The sequence below is a fragment of the Schistocerca cancellata genome, chromosome 8, assembly GCF_023864275.1.
Source record: "Schistocerca cancellata isolate TAMUIC-IGC-003103 chromosome 8, iqSchCanc2.1, whole genome shotgun sequence".
Lineage (NCBI taxonomy): Eukaryota > Metazoa > Arthropoda > Insecta > Orthoptera > Acrididae > Schistocerca > Schistocerca cancellata.
In genome coordinates this window covers 209,993,463-210,006,808 of record NC_064633.1, presented here as the reverse complement: position 1 = coordinate 210,006,808, position 13,346 = coordinate 209,993,463, and positions in this window count along the sequence as shown.

Here is a 13,346-nt window from a genome sequence, read left to right as displayed (position 1 = left end):
CAGGTCAATGAAAAAGACGAACACTAACTTCGCTGTGTTAACCATTGATGAACGTCAATAACTGGTAAGTTTTCAGAAACTAGAGCGCAGAATTTCAGCAATGCTATCGTAAACTCAGTATGAAATAAGGGGGATCGGAGCGCATTTCGTATTTTAAAGCTTGTACTTTCAGTAGGTAGGAAGGTTAGGATTGACGTCCCACCGATAACGAGATCGCTAGAGAGGAAACTCGATCTTCGGTCAGACAAGAATGCGCAGTGAAATCGGCCGTGACGTTTTCAGAGAAACAATCTCGGCATTCGCATATGTCCTTTAAGTAAACCTAAATCTGGACACTGAAACGAGGATTTCAAGTCCGCCACCTCACTCACTCGCATGTTCGGACCTTTGGCGTTATACCTAAGATGGCTTGGAGGCTCATTACAGTTGTGTAACACATCACGATCCGAGCTAGGGACCTTGTGAGGTAACACAGTGCTGACACACTGATTTCATATTCAATGGTTCAGGGCTTCGAGTCCACGTCCGGCCACCAAATCTTATGTTTCCCACGATTTCCTAACACAAGTTAGGAAAACTGCCAAGAGAAAAAAATGGCTCTGAGCACTATGGGACTCAATTGCTGAGGTCATTAGTCCCCTAGAACTTAGAACTAGTTAAACCTAACTAATCTAAGGACATCACACACATCCATGCCCGAGGCAGGATTCGAACCTGCGACCGTAGCGGTCTCGCGGTTCCAGACTGCAGTGCCAGAACCGCGCGGCCACGTCGGCAGGCGCTGCCAAGAGAGTTCCTCTGAAAGTGACCCAGCCAATTTTCTTCACCATGTACCCCCACTCGAGCCTTTTGCTTTGTCTATAAGGGACTTCGTCGTCGGGGGGACGTTAAACGGTAATCTTCGTTCTTTTTCTTGTGCCAAGTAGGAACTCTGCGTTTCACAGCAAATATTCATATTGGTTCTAGCTTGTCTCCTTGTCTCTGACAAAAAATGCACATTTCGAAAGGAAGGGAGGAAGGAACGATGGATGCTAGATTATAGTCGCATAGTCTAGGGCGCCTTGCCATGGTTCGCGCGGCTCCCCCAGTCGAATGTTCGAGTCCTCCCTCGGGCATGGGTGTGTGTATTGTCTTTAGCGTAAGTTAGATTAAGTAGTGTGTAAGCCTAGGGACCGATGACCTCAGCACTTTCGTCCCATAGGAACTTACCACCAACAAAAGTTTTTGTTCGTAGTTTAACTTCTCATCAAACTCAAATTGGTGAGAGCCGGAGACAAAGGTAGGGAGGAAGTTAGGAGGGTAGTTCTGTATGAAGATGAAACTTGGGCAATAAACACTACGGCCAAAATAAAAGCTTTTGTAACGTGCAGTTACAGAAGAATCCTAAACAACATATGAGTGAATCTATAAACCAACACAGTGGCGCTGAATGGAATTCGAAAGAACAGAGCGGTATAGCGTAACTTGACTAAAAGAATGGTTATATTGATAGGACGAACCCTGAGGCATTAGGAAAGTGTTATGTTGATTTATTTGGCAATGGTGTGGTTAAAACGGTAGAGGGACACCAAGGCTTGAAAACAAGAAGCAGATTCAATAAAATGTGTAGTAGGTAGCGGTAGTTACGTAGGGATGAAGAGGATAGACTAACGTGGAGAGCTAAATGAAAAGAGTCTTCGGGATGGTAACTTCAGCAACAATGTGTCAGACTAATGCTTTAACTTCAAAGCTTTCAAAAGGTGCCGATTTCCAGTGTAAATTTCTTGTCTAAAGCCATGTTCTCATCCTTCATTAATGGTTTATTGTATGTAATACATACTGCTTTTTTCGTCTCATCTTTGAGATATCGCTATTGTTATTATTTTTCCTTGTTTCGCGAGTGCCTTGTGGAACATTGGAACACATGCTGCGACATACCACGATGCTGTCAATCAGTGCTGCTGTTTGCTACGTCAAAGCAAAGTACGCTCGTCTGCTAGGTACGGGGGTAAAACGTTTGCAGTTCGTAAGTATTGTAGTACGAATACTTCGTTAACTTGTACGCTCCTGCTTTCCTGGCTGCTCATTATATGTAAAAGGATCAGTCAATGGATGCCAAGGCGATCGCATGTGGAAAGCACACACTTCAGTATTAAGGAGGGACGACTGTAGACGAACGTCCCAACGACATCTGAACCTTCAGAGGCAGCGAAGGAATCTGCTGTATTCTGTTTAGCCTTCCATTCCTGTATTTGCTAAACGAGATTCCAGCAAAGTACGAAAAACGAGAATCCAGAGGGTCAAAAGGGAATTTCAATCGGAGAAAGCTCCAGTATGGTCACAATTGCCCCACTTCTGTCCAGTTACTCGGTCTAGATGAATCTCTTCTTCTCAAACCGTTGTGCTGTCTCCAGTGAGTTATATGTTCGCTGTCGTGGGAGCGAGCCACCTGGCACTTCGATTTTGCCAACAGCCGATTGAGAGAAGGTTTTTCTTAGGCGCGGCCATACGATCACGAGCGAGAGACCGCTCCTCCATATTGATGGCGCCCACTAGTATCTTATTGGCAGAGGACATCGGCCTAAGTTGCCACGCCGCTCACTGACACTTCCCACGACGGCTGCGTTCGACTCCTGCGGAATGTATTGTTATGTAGCAGTCCTGAAATAATGTAGGTATGTTGCTGCGGTCTTCAGTCCAAAGATTGATTTCAGTTCTCCACGCAAGGCTAATCTGAGAAAGCCTCTTCACCTTTGAAGAACTACTGAAACACACATACATTTGAACTTGCTTGCTGTATTCATCTCTTGGTCTCCTTCTGCGATTTTTACCTCGCACACTTCCTTTCAATACTAAATTGATTGTTTCTTGATGTCTGATATGGACAATCAACCGATCTCTTCTTTTAATCTAGTTGTGTCACATATTGCTTCTCTTCCTCATTACTTACATCACCTAGCCACCTAACTTTAGCATTCTTCTGTAGCATTATTTCAAAAGCTCCTACTCTCCTCTTAACTGAACTGCTTAACGCCTCTCATAAAAGGCTGCACTCCGGACAAATACCTTCAGAAAAGAATTTCTAACATTTTAGTATATTACATTTTAACAAATTGTTCGTATTTTTCCGGACAGTCAGCATTTTGCATTTATTTCGCCCGTCATCAGTTATTTTGCTGACCAGATAGCAAAACTCATCTACTACTTTTGGTGTCTTGTTTCCTGACCTGATTCCTTCAGCATTGTGTGATTTAATTCAACTACATTCCACTACTATTGATCTGCTTTTATTGATGTACATCCTGTATCCTTTCAACTCACTGTCGATTCCATTAAACTGCTCTTCCAAGTCCTTTGCTGTCTCCGACGGAATTGCAATGTCATCACCAAACATCTATTTTTTTCTGTCTATACTTTAATTCCTTTTCCAAATTTGTCCTAGGTTTCCATTACTGCTTGCTCGGTGTGCGTAGTGAGTAAGATCTGGGATAGGCTACAGCCCTGTCCCTTTCCCTTCTTAATTACTACTTCCTTTTCATGTCCTTCGGCTCTAATAACTGCAGTCTGGTTTCTATAGAAGTTATAAATGAGCTTTCGCTCCCTTTGTTTTGTTCCTGCCACCTTAAAAATTTGGAAGAGTGTAGTCCAGTCAGCATTGTCAAAAAGTTTCTACTGCTAATACACTACTGGCCATTAAAATTGCTACACCACGAAGAGGAAGTGCTACAGATGCGAAATTTAACCGACAGGAAAAAGATGCTGTGATATGCAAATTATTAGCTTTTCAGAGCATTCACACAAGGTTGGCGCCGGTGGCGACACCTACAACGTGCTGACATGAGGAAAGCTTCCAACCGATTTCTCATACACATACAGCAGTTGACCGATATTGCCTGGTGAAACGTTGTTGTGATGCCTCGTGTAAGGAGGAGACATGCGTACCATTACGTTTCCTACTTTGATAAAGGTCGGATTGCAGCCTATCGCGACTGCGGTTTATCGTATCGCGACATTGCTGCTCGCGTTGGTCGAGACCAATGACTGTTAGCAGAATATGGAATCGGTGGGTTCAGGAGGGTAATACGGAACGCCGTGCTGGATCCCAACGGCCTCGTATCACTAGCAGTCGAGATGACAGGCATCTTATCCGCATGGCTGTAACGGATCGTGCAGCCACATCTCGATCCCTGAGTCAACAGATGGGGGTGTTTGCCAGATATCAACCATCTGCACGAACAGTTCGACGACGTTTGCAGCAGCATGGACTATCAGCTCGGAGACCATGGCTGTGGTTACCCTTGACGCTGCAACACAGATAGGAGCGCCTGCGATGTTGTACTCAACGAAGAACCTGGGTGCACGAAAGGCAAAACGCCATTTTTTCGGATGAATCGAGGTTCTGTTTACAGCATCATGATGGTCGCATCCGTGTTTGACGACATTGGCGACATTGGCGGTGAACGCACATTGGAAGCGTGTATTCTTCATCGCCATACTGGCGTATGACCCGGCGTGATGGTATGGGGTGCCATTGGTTACACGTCTCGGTCACCTCTTGTTCGCATTGGCGGCACTTGGAACAGTGGACGTTACATTTCAGATGACCCGTGGTTCTACCCTTCATTCGATCCCTGCGAACCCCTACATTTCAGCGGATAATTCACGACCGCATGTCGCAGGTCCTGTACGGGCCTTTCTGGATACAGAAAATGTTCGTCTGCTGCCCTGGCCAGCACGTTCTCCAGATCTCTCACCAATTGAAAACGTCTGGTCAATGGCGGCCGAGCAACTGGCTCGTCACAATACGCCAGTCACTACTATTGACGAACTGTGGTATCGTGTTGAAGCTACATGGGCAGCTGTACCTGTACACGCCATCCAAGCTCTGTTTGACTCAATGCCCAGGCGTATCAAGGCCGTTATTACGGCCAGAGGTGGTTGTTCTGGGTACTGATTTCTCAGGATGTATGCACCCAAATTGCGTGGAAACGTAATCACATGTCAGTTCTAGTATAATATATTTGTCCAATGAATACCTGTTTATCATCTGCATTTCTTCTTGGTGTAGCAATTTTAATGGCCAGTAGTGTATCATGCCTCGCAATGTTTATGGTTCTTACTTGTGTAAGGATGTGTTCTAAAGATCATGACGTCCCATTCGCTGCAGAAGATAACTGTCGGTCATAGCTTCATTTATGACGTATTGCTGCTAGGTTAAGATTATAAGACTGTAAGGCTATACTTAAAAGTAAAGAGCACTTTTACTTTATTTTAGGGGTGCCATATTTTTATTCTGCGCAATAAGTTTTGCCACATCAAATGATTACAAATTATGTCACTCACATAATTTGCTAACACCCAATTCCAAAACTGCTTATCATCATTTCCCATAAATATTCTGAGCAGTGAACTAAATTATCCACACTGCAACTCATTCAGTTACCGAAACTTCACATTCGCGATCGCAATAAATTGTATGCGGGCGTCACACCCGCGTCTATTCACTGTGGGTGTTGCCAACCCACTCTAATAATGCAATATTTCTCAACAAGTGGCTGCAGCCATTACACACGCCATCGCTGACTTTGACCATCACGATCCTACTCTAATAATGCACCTGCTTCATGCAGTTAACACTTTGAATGAAATAATTAACTCATTTAACGAACTTCTCTGCAGTGACCTTACGCGCTTGACCGTTCTCTGTGGCGGCCTCCACTCGGCTCTAATGAGTAATGGTACTGGAGTTAGCGCCTCACATCTTTCGGCCAATCAACGACCAGAGAAATTCTCGCTACCTTATAAGGAAGCGAATGTGCTCTCTCCAAGTAGATTTGACGTAGTAAGTTGCCACTATAACGCCTCCACCTCTTAAAAGGCTTCCCAACAATAGGGTTCGCACCATATTGCACAATATTGCTATTAGTGGAATACTCATTTGCCAGAAATACTATAACTTGATTAAAGACGTTGTTACATTGTGATTTGTGATACAACAACGTTGATACACTACAGCCACACGTCCACTTTTAACGTTGCTTCTACACAACTAACTGGTCAATTGCACAGTTGTTGTTTACACTTGTTAGTTAAAATTGCCATCATAATTCCTGCGATGACACAGAGAATAAAGTCAATCTCTAAACCTTTTGGACAGGCAATTTCTTCCTACAGTAGGTTGGTAGAAACGAGAAGAAACGTTCCTGTAATTGTGCAGGATGTTAGAAGTGTAAATGCAGATATATTTATTGGTGACTGAGGACAGTGTACTGAAGAACATTACATAAATATTTGCTTGATTTACAGACTAATAATTATAATTATATGGAGTAGTACGTTTTTAGGTTGTTTAGTACATCCAAGCCGATGTGGCAAGAGCTTATTCTCCCTTGGATAGCAAGTCAGGTGCTGAGGCGTGGACACGTGGATGCAAAACGGATAGTCTACACTGACAAGTGTAGTCCACTTAGTGGTGCAGTTACGACTGTGTAGAAAAAAAAATGGTTCAAATGGCTCTGAGCACTATGGGACTTAACTTCTGAGGTCATCAGTCCCCTAGAACTTAGAACTACTTAAACCTAACTAACCTAAGGACATCACACACATCCACGTCCGAGACAGGATTCGAACCTGCGACCGTAGCGGTCGCGCGGTTCCAGACTGTAGCGCCTAGAACCGCTCGGCCACCGCGGCCGGCGTGTAGAGAACATCAGGTTGTAAATTATGTGATGTGTTTGCGGGAAAACTGTTAGATGCAGAGAAAAAAGAACTAACACACTGAAGCGGATACATACTGAAGTACCAATGATCACAATATCTGCACTCACACCCTCAACAATCTGTATACTTGGAAACGAATATTTGTTGAGGTATGGGCCTTTGAATGTCCATAGCTGACACCCTGCATTTTACATAGAGATGAGGCAGGATTCAAAAGAGATGACATAGTAAATTACTACAACATCTATGCGTAGATAGATGCAGATCCTCGAGGACTCTTGGAGGTGAGGCATCAGGATCACTTTAGTACCAACGTACAAGCAGGAATTGTGGGTGATACTCAAAGGATCATACACAATACCAAAGCCGACCGCTGTGGCAGAGCGGTTCTATGCGCTTCAGTCTGTAACCGCGTGACCGCTACGGTCGCAGGTTCGAATCCTGCCTCGGTCATGGACGTGTGTGATGTCTTTAGGTTAGTTAGGTTTAGTTCTAAGTCCTAGGGGACTGATGACCTCAGATGTTAAGTCCCATAGTGCTCAGAGCCGTTTGAACCATTTGAACACTTTACCAAACGTATTAACAGATGCTGTGTAGCACCCATTTTTGCGTGACGATCTAACAGCGCTATTGGAGAACGTTACCACTACAGAAAGATGTTGACACTGTTTTACGCACAATGGGGCACCACCCCATTTTAAAGGTACTGGTATCTGCCCAGACCATCGACAACGTTCAGACGTAACAGCAGCGTGTAACCGATGCAAGTGATGCAAAACTAATGCAGGCAGGTGTGTTTAAAACTGCGGTCCAATGTGAAGAAGAGCTGAAGGATGTGTCAGAGAGAGTGGTAACCACTTGCAGCATTGCCTGCACTGTCTATTTCCCCCGCGTAACATACAGATGAGAATGACAGAACGGATTAGCGCATTTCTCAACAGGTGTTGGTTCTCGGACATATCGTACTAGAAACTTTTCCACTAGTTTGGAGCAATGTTATCGCTTATCAGAATATGTGACACTTCTTTTTTACATAGAAATGAGGCAGGATTCAAAAGAGACGGCATAGTAAATTACTACAACATCTATGCGTGGGTAGATGCAGATCCTCGAGGACTCTTGGCGGTGAGGCATTTCTCAACGTACAAGTAGGAATTGTGGGTGATACTCAAAGTATCATACACTTTACCAAACGTATTAACAGGTGCTGCGTAGCACTGATTATTGCGTGACGAGCTAACAGCGCTATTGGGAAACGTTACCACTGCAGAAAGATGTTGACTGTGCTTTATGCACAATGGGGCATCATCCAATTTTGAAGGTACTGGTATCTGCCCAGACCATCGACAACGTTCAGACGTAACAGCAGCGTGCAACCGATGCAAGTGACGCAATCCTAATGTAGTTAGGTGTGTTTAAAGCTGCGCGGGATTAGCCGAGCGGTCAGGGGCGCTGCAGTCATGGACTGTGCGGCTGGTCACGGCGGAGGTTCGAGTCCTCCCTCGGGCATGGGTGTGTGTGTTTGTCCTTAGGATAATTTAGGTTAATTAGTGTGTCAGCTTAGAGACTGATGACCTTAGCAGTTAAATCCCATAAGATTTGATACACATTTGAACATTTTTTTGTGTTTAAAATAGTGGTTCAATGTGAAGAAGAGCTGAAGGATGTGTCAGAATGAGTGGTAACCACTTGCAGCATTGCCTGCAGTGTCTATTTCCCTCGCGTAACAGACGGATGGGAATCAGAGAAAGGATTAGCGCATTTCTCAACAGGTGTTCGTTCCCGGACATATTGTACTAGAAACTTTTCCACTAGCTTTGAGCGATATTATCGCCTGTCAGAATATGTGACACTTCTCTTAAAAACTCTATATTTATAACCCATATATTCCTTGTTCCACAGATGATCCACAGTACACGGCACGCTCTGTTTGCCTACAGTGGGCCGTGACGCTACGGCCGGCCTCGGCCCGCAGCAGGTGGCGCCCCGCGCTGCGGCGCATGGTGTCGGACTGCGGCCGCCGCGGCCGCCCCCGGCCTCCGCCCCCGGGCCCCGCCCCCTCCGCCGCCGCCCCCCTGGCCGCCTCGCTGCCGCCCCCGGCGCCGCAGCTGGTGGAGCGACGCAACGCCAGGGAGCGGCGCCGCGTGCAGGCCGTCAACTGCGCCTTCTCCAGGCTGCGCCGACTCGTCGCCTCCACAGCCGGCAGGTTGGCGCATGCGCACACACTGCTTCCGCTCGCTCTCATCGGCGTACCGAGCGTAGCCACATACAGTTTCAGTTATTAACTCGTCCATGAAACCTGGACACGGTGTTAGTTCTTTTCTATACAGGGTGAACCAAAATTCGCGCAATCTGTTCTTTACATTTGACGGTACACAAGTGTCTGACAAAATTTCGTACAGACCATTTCTTGGCAGAAAAAGATAAGCAATTTGGCAACACTGTAATTATACAGGGTGGTTCATTGATCGTGATCGGGTCAAATATCTCACGAAATAAGTATCAAACGAAAAAACTACAAAGAACGAAACCTGTCTAGCTTGATGGGTGAAACCAGGTGGCGCTATGGTTGGCCCGCTAGATGGTGCTGCCATAGGTCAAACGGATATCAACTGGGTTTTTTAAAAATAGGAACCCCCATTTTTTATTACATATTCGCGTAGTACGTGAAGAAATATGATGTTTTAGTTGGACCACTTTTTTTGCTTTCTGATAGATGGTGCTGTAATATTCACAAACATAGCCATACATCAACACGATATCGACCTTTTCCGCAATTGGTAAACGGTCCATTTTAACACTGGTAATGTATCACGAAGCAAATACCGTCCGCACTGGCGGAATGTTACGTGATACCACGTACTTAAACGTTTGTGACTATTACAGCGCCATTTATCACAAAGCGAGAAAAATGATCCAACTAAAATATTCATATTTCTTTACGTACTACATGAATATGCAGTAAAAATGAGGGTTCCTATTTTCAAAAAACCGCAGTTGATATCCGTTTGACCTATAGCAGCGCCATCTAGCGGGCCAACCATAGCGCCATCTGGTTTCCCCCTTCAGGCTAGACGAGTTTGGTTCTTTGTAGTTTTTTCGTTTAATGCTTATTTCGTGAGATATTTGGCCCGGTCACTATCAATGAACAACCCTGTATATACGACAGGTATCTTCATTCAGTACTCCATAGCTGTCCAGTTAGTGCAGTAGCAGTGTACTGCGTTAAAGTACCCAAATTTCGAAAATTCCAGTAGATGTGTAGTGTTTATTTTACTTTCTAAATTTAGATCACGAGAGATGGTAAGTAGCTACTTAATCGTTATAGACTCCTTACAACAGGCCTTACAGAAATTATTGAGTACTATACAGATATGAGCGTACAATCGTTTCTATTCTGTGTATGTAGACTGAACTGACGAATGAAAATTTCTAGCAAGGCTAGGAATCGAACCCAGATCTCCTGCTTACTAGACAGATGCTAAAAAATGGTTCAAATGCCTCTTAGCACTATGGGACTTAACTTCTGAGGTCATCAGTCCCCTAGGACTTAGAACTACTTAAACCTAACCAACCTAGGGACATCACACACAACCATGCCCGAGGCAGGATTCGAACCTACGACCGCAGCGGTCGCACGGTTCCAGACTGTAGCGCCTAGAACCGCTCGGTAGACAGATGCGTTAACCACTTAGCCACCATGGCCCAGCCACGACTCCCTCCTCGATCCAAAGTACATGGGAGCGGCAGTGAGAATCTGGATCGAAGAGGGAGGCGTCGACCCCATCTACTTTGGATCGAGGAGGGAGGCATGGCAGGTTAATCAGTGCAGTTGTCTAAACCTCTGGGCCACGGTGGCTAAGTGGTTAACACACCTGTGTAGTAAGCAGGAGACCCGGGTTCGAGTCCTGGACTTGCTGAAAATTTTCACTCGTCGCTTCAGTCTATATACATAAAATCATATCTGTATGAGACCAACGAAGTCTCTCAAATTGTCGTCTCTATTGTTCTTCTTCTGTTAAAGACATATTCTGCCTTTAAACGTTTTTCTGCTCCACGCATTATCCACCCCTATCCTTCCACCACCTCCCTTGGTTTCGAGTCCACTGCTAGCGCTGTTTTTCTTCGAGGGGTTAAGGACGGGGTTATGGTTTACCTGATAGAAGGTTCGAATGTAATCAATGAAGTATTGCGAAAGAACGCACCTCGATGATATAGCTATGCGATTTCCATGGTTGAAGCGGAAATATCTAGAATAAAAAAAGCATGTATAGGCCAAGAAGGGGAGTTATGGAGTCGGTTTTTAGTGTTCTGGACATCAATCGATGAAAACGAAACTCTTATAAGATTACTCTACAGTCCATGTCTACCTCCCTGTCCGTCTGTTAAGCCCCCTTTTCCTCAGGTACGGGTAATGGGTCAAGTTCAAATTTATATCAAATACTACGATCCACGGTTTCTTGGCGGTGTACAAGTTTTAAACCTCTAAGTCAATGCAGTCAAAAGATACGGCCTTATATGTCACATGTTTTCATACTTGCTAACTCATTCGTCAAAACGTTTAGATGAACTATTACATAATTTAGTTTGTACAGAGCCTGGAGAGCGCGGATTCTACTCATAATTGTCGGGTTTTCTTATTTTTACTTTGGGAGAAGGGAAAGAGAAACAGTTCTGATAAATTAATGGACTGGAAAGTATGAAGGGGTACAGTGTGTGGAAGAGAGTGATCGTTTCGAACCAAAATATGCCTTCAAAAGGGAAGTAATAGAAACGATTGTACTCTACTCCTAGTTAATATTAAGTAATTTGTATGAGATTATCTGTAATTGCTGTTAACGTTGAATAAGTCAATCACGATATCACATGGTCTAAAATGAGAAACAGAGAGAGAGAGAGAGAGAGAGCGAGAGAGAATGAGAGAGAGAGAGAGAGAAAGAGAGACTACTTCTAGATCTGAAATTAAACTGGAATACGCAAAAGCAAATCGAGCGATGTGGTGCAGTGGTTAGTACATTGGACTCGCATTCTGGAGGACGACGGTTCTAACCTGCGTCCGACGATAAAGATTTAGGTTTTCCGTGATTTCCCTAAATCGCTTCAGACAAATGCCGGGACGGTTCCTTTGGAAGGGTATGGCAGATTTCCTTCGCTATCCTTCCCTAATCCGAGCTGGTGCTCCATCTCTAATGACCTCGCTGTCGACCGGATGATAAAATCTCATCTCCTACTCCTCCGCAAAAGCAAAATTCTGCCGCTGCACAAACAGGTCAGCACAGCTGAACGAAGATTTTCCTCGTACACGTTGCTGCAGTGTTGCCATACTGCCTTTCTTTGGCACCCATTTCTGCCGAAAGTGTACATGGGGCGACATTACGTTACAGGTATTTTCGTATTATTGTGTGCTACAAATCGCGCAGTCACGTCCAAGATGCGAATTTTTGTTTTCCGTCTATGTTCACCCCTCATTGCGGTACAATTGAAAGGCACCTTGATCGTAGAAGCTTGCATTCCAGGAAAAAGGCAGGTGTCATTCGGTGCAGTCTCAGGAAATGCGGGGAGACAGGCAAAATTTAGTAGCGGCAGGAAGCAACATGTCCTATGGAGAATTAGCTGCAGCGTCGTTGTGGAGTGAAAATACCCAACTGGACAACTCCCCGCGACCCTTCACATTGACGCATCCAGTAACCATTTCTGTAGATTTCGGTAGTATGCTGCTGTGACCGTTTCCACCTTACCAGCGTAATCTATTAGCGTCATACCTCGTAGTAAAGGAAAAAAACCTCGTCTTTGCCTGGTGAACGTAGTGATACTCCCAAAACACGCCCACGATGATTGGTGCTTAGCAGCCAGTCGTATATATTGGTCTGTTACAGTTACAACATTTTAGCTGTAGTCTCGGGCTTTCTTAAGTGCAGTGATCGGTTGCATAACACAGCTAGCGGCGGATTTGTGAAGTTCAAAATTTCGTACCCGATGTTGAAAACTGATACTGACTTTCAGTTTTTCCACTATCTCTTGGACTGTGATACACCGATCTTCGAGCACTATGGCCTCCACCTCCGTTACGATTTCCAATTCTTCCCAGAGAGACAGTCTACCGTTTTCTTCTTCGTTGTTCAGGCCTGTGTTCATCACATACTTGTCATTTGACGGTGGACTGTTGCCGTACACTTCCACCAACGCTCCATGAAGTGGTCGAGCATTCTTCTCCGTCAAAGCAGAAAACGAATCACCTCACGATAATCCATGTTACCAATGATATGCGCCATTTTGTTTTGGCCCCGCTTGCAGCTTGCCAGGGTGCTGTGGTGCGGGGATTTTGACATGTATCAGGACTGCAAACAAACCAACACAAAAATAATTACACTACTTTGTTTTTTCGAGTTGGTAATTGAAACTTCGTGTCTCCTGTGGCAAGTTAACACCATAGTACAATATTTGTTCAAACTTGCGCTTCCTGTTGAAAAATCGAAAGTACTCCTATTAAGAACGATTTGTCAGATGGCCAACATTATGCAGAGTCCTGCCGGTATAAATACAGATGTTTTTATTGCTAACTGAGGACAGTGTACTGAACAACGTTACTTTAGTATTTAATTCATTTGCAGACTAATAATTACAGCTATTAGTGTAAGTAGGCTGTT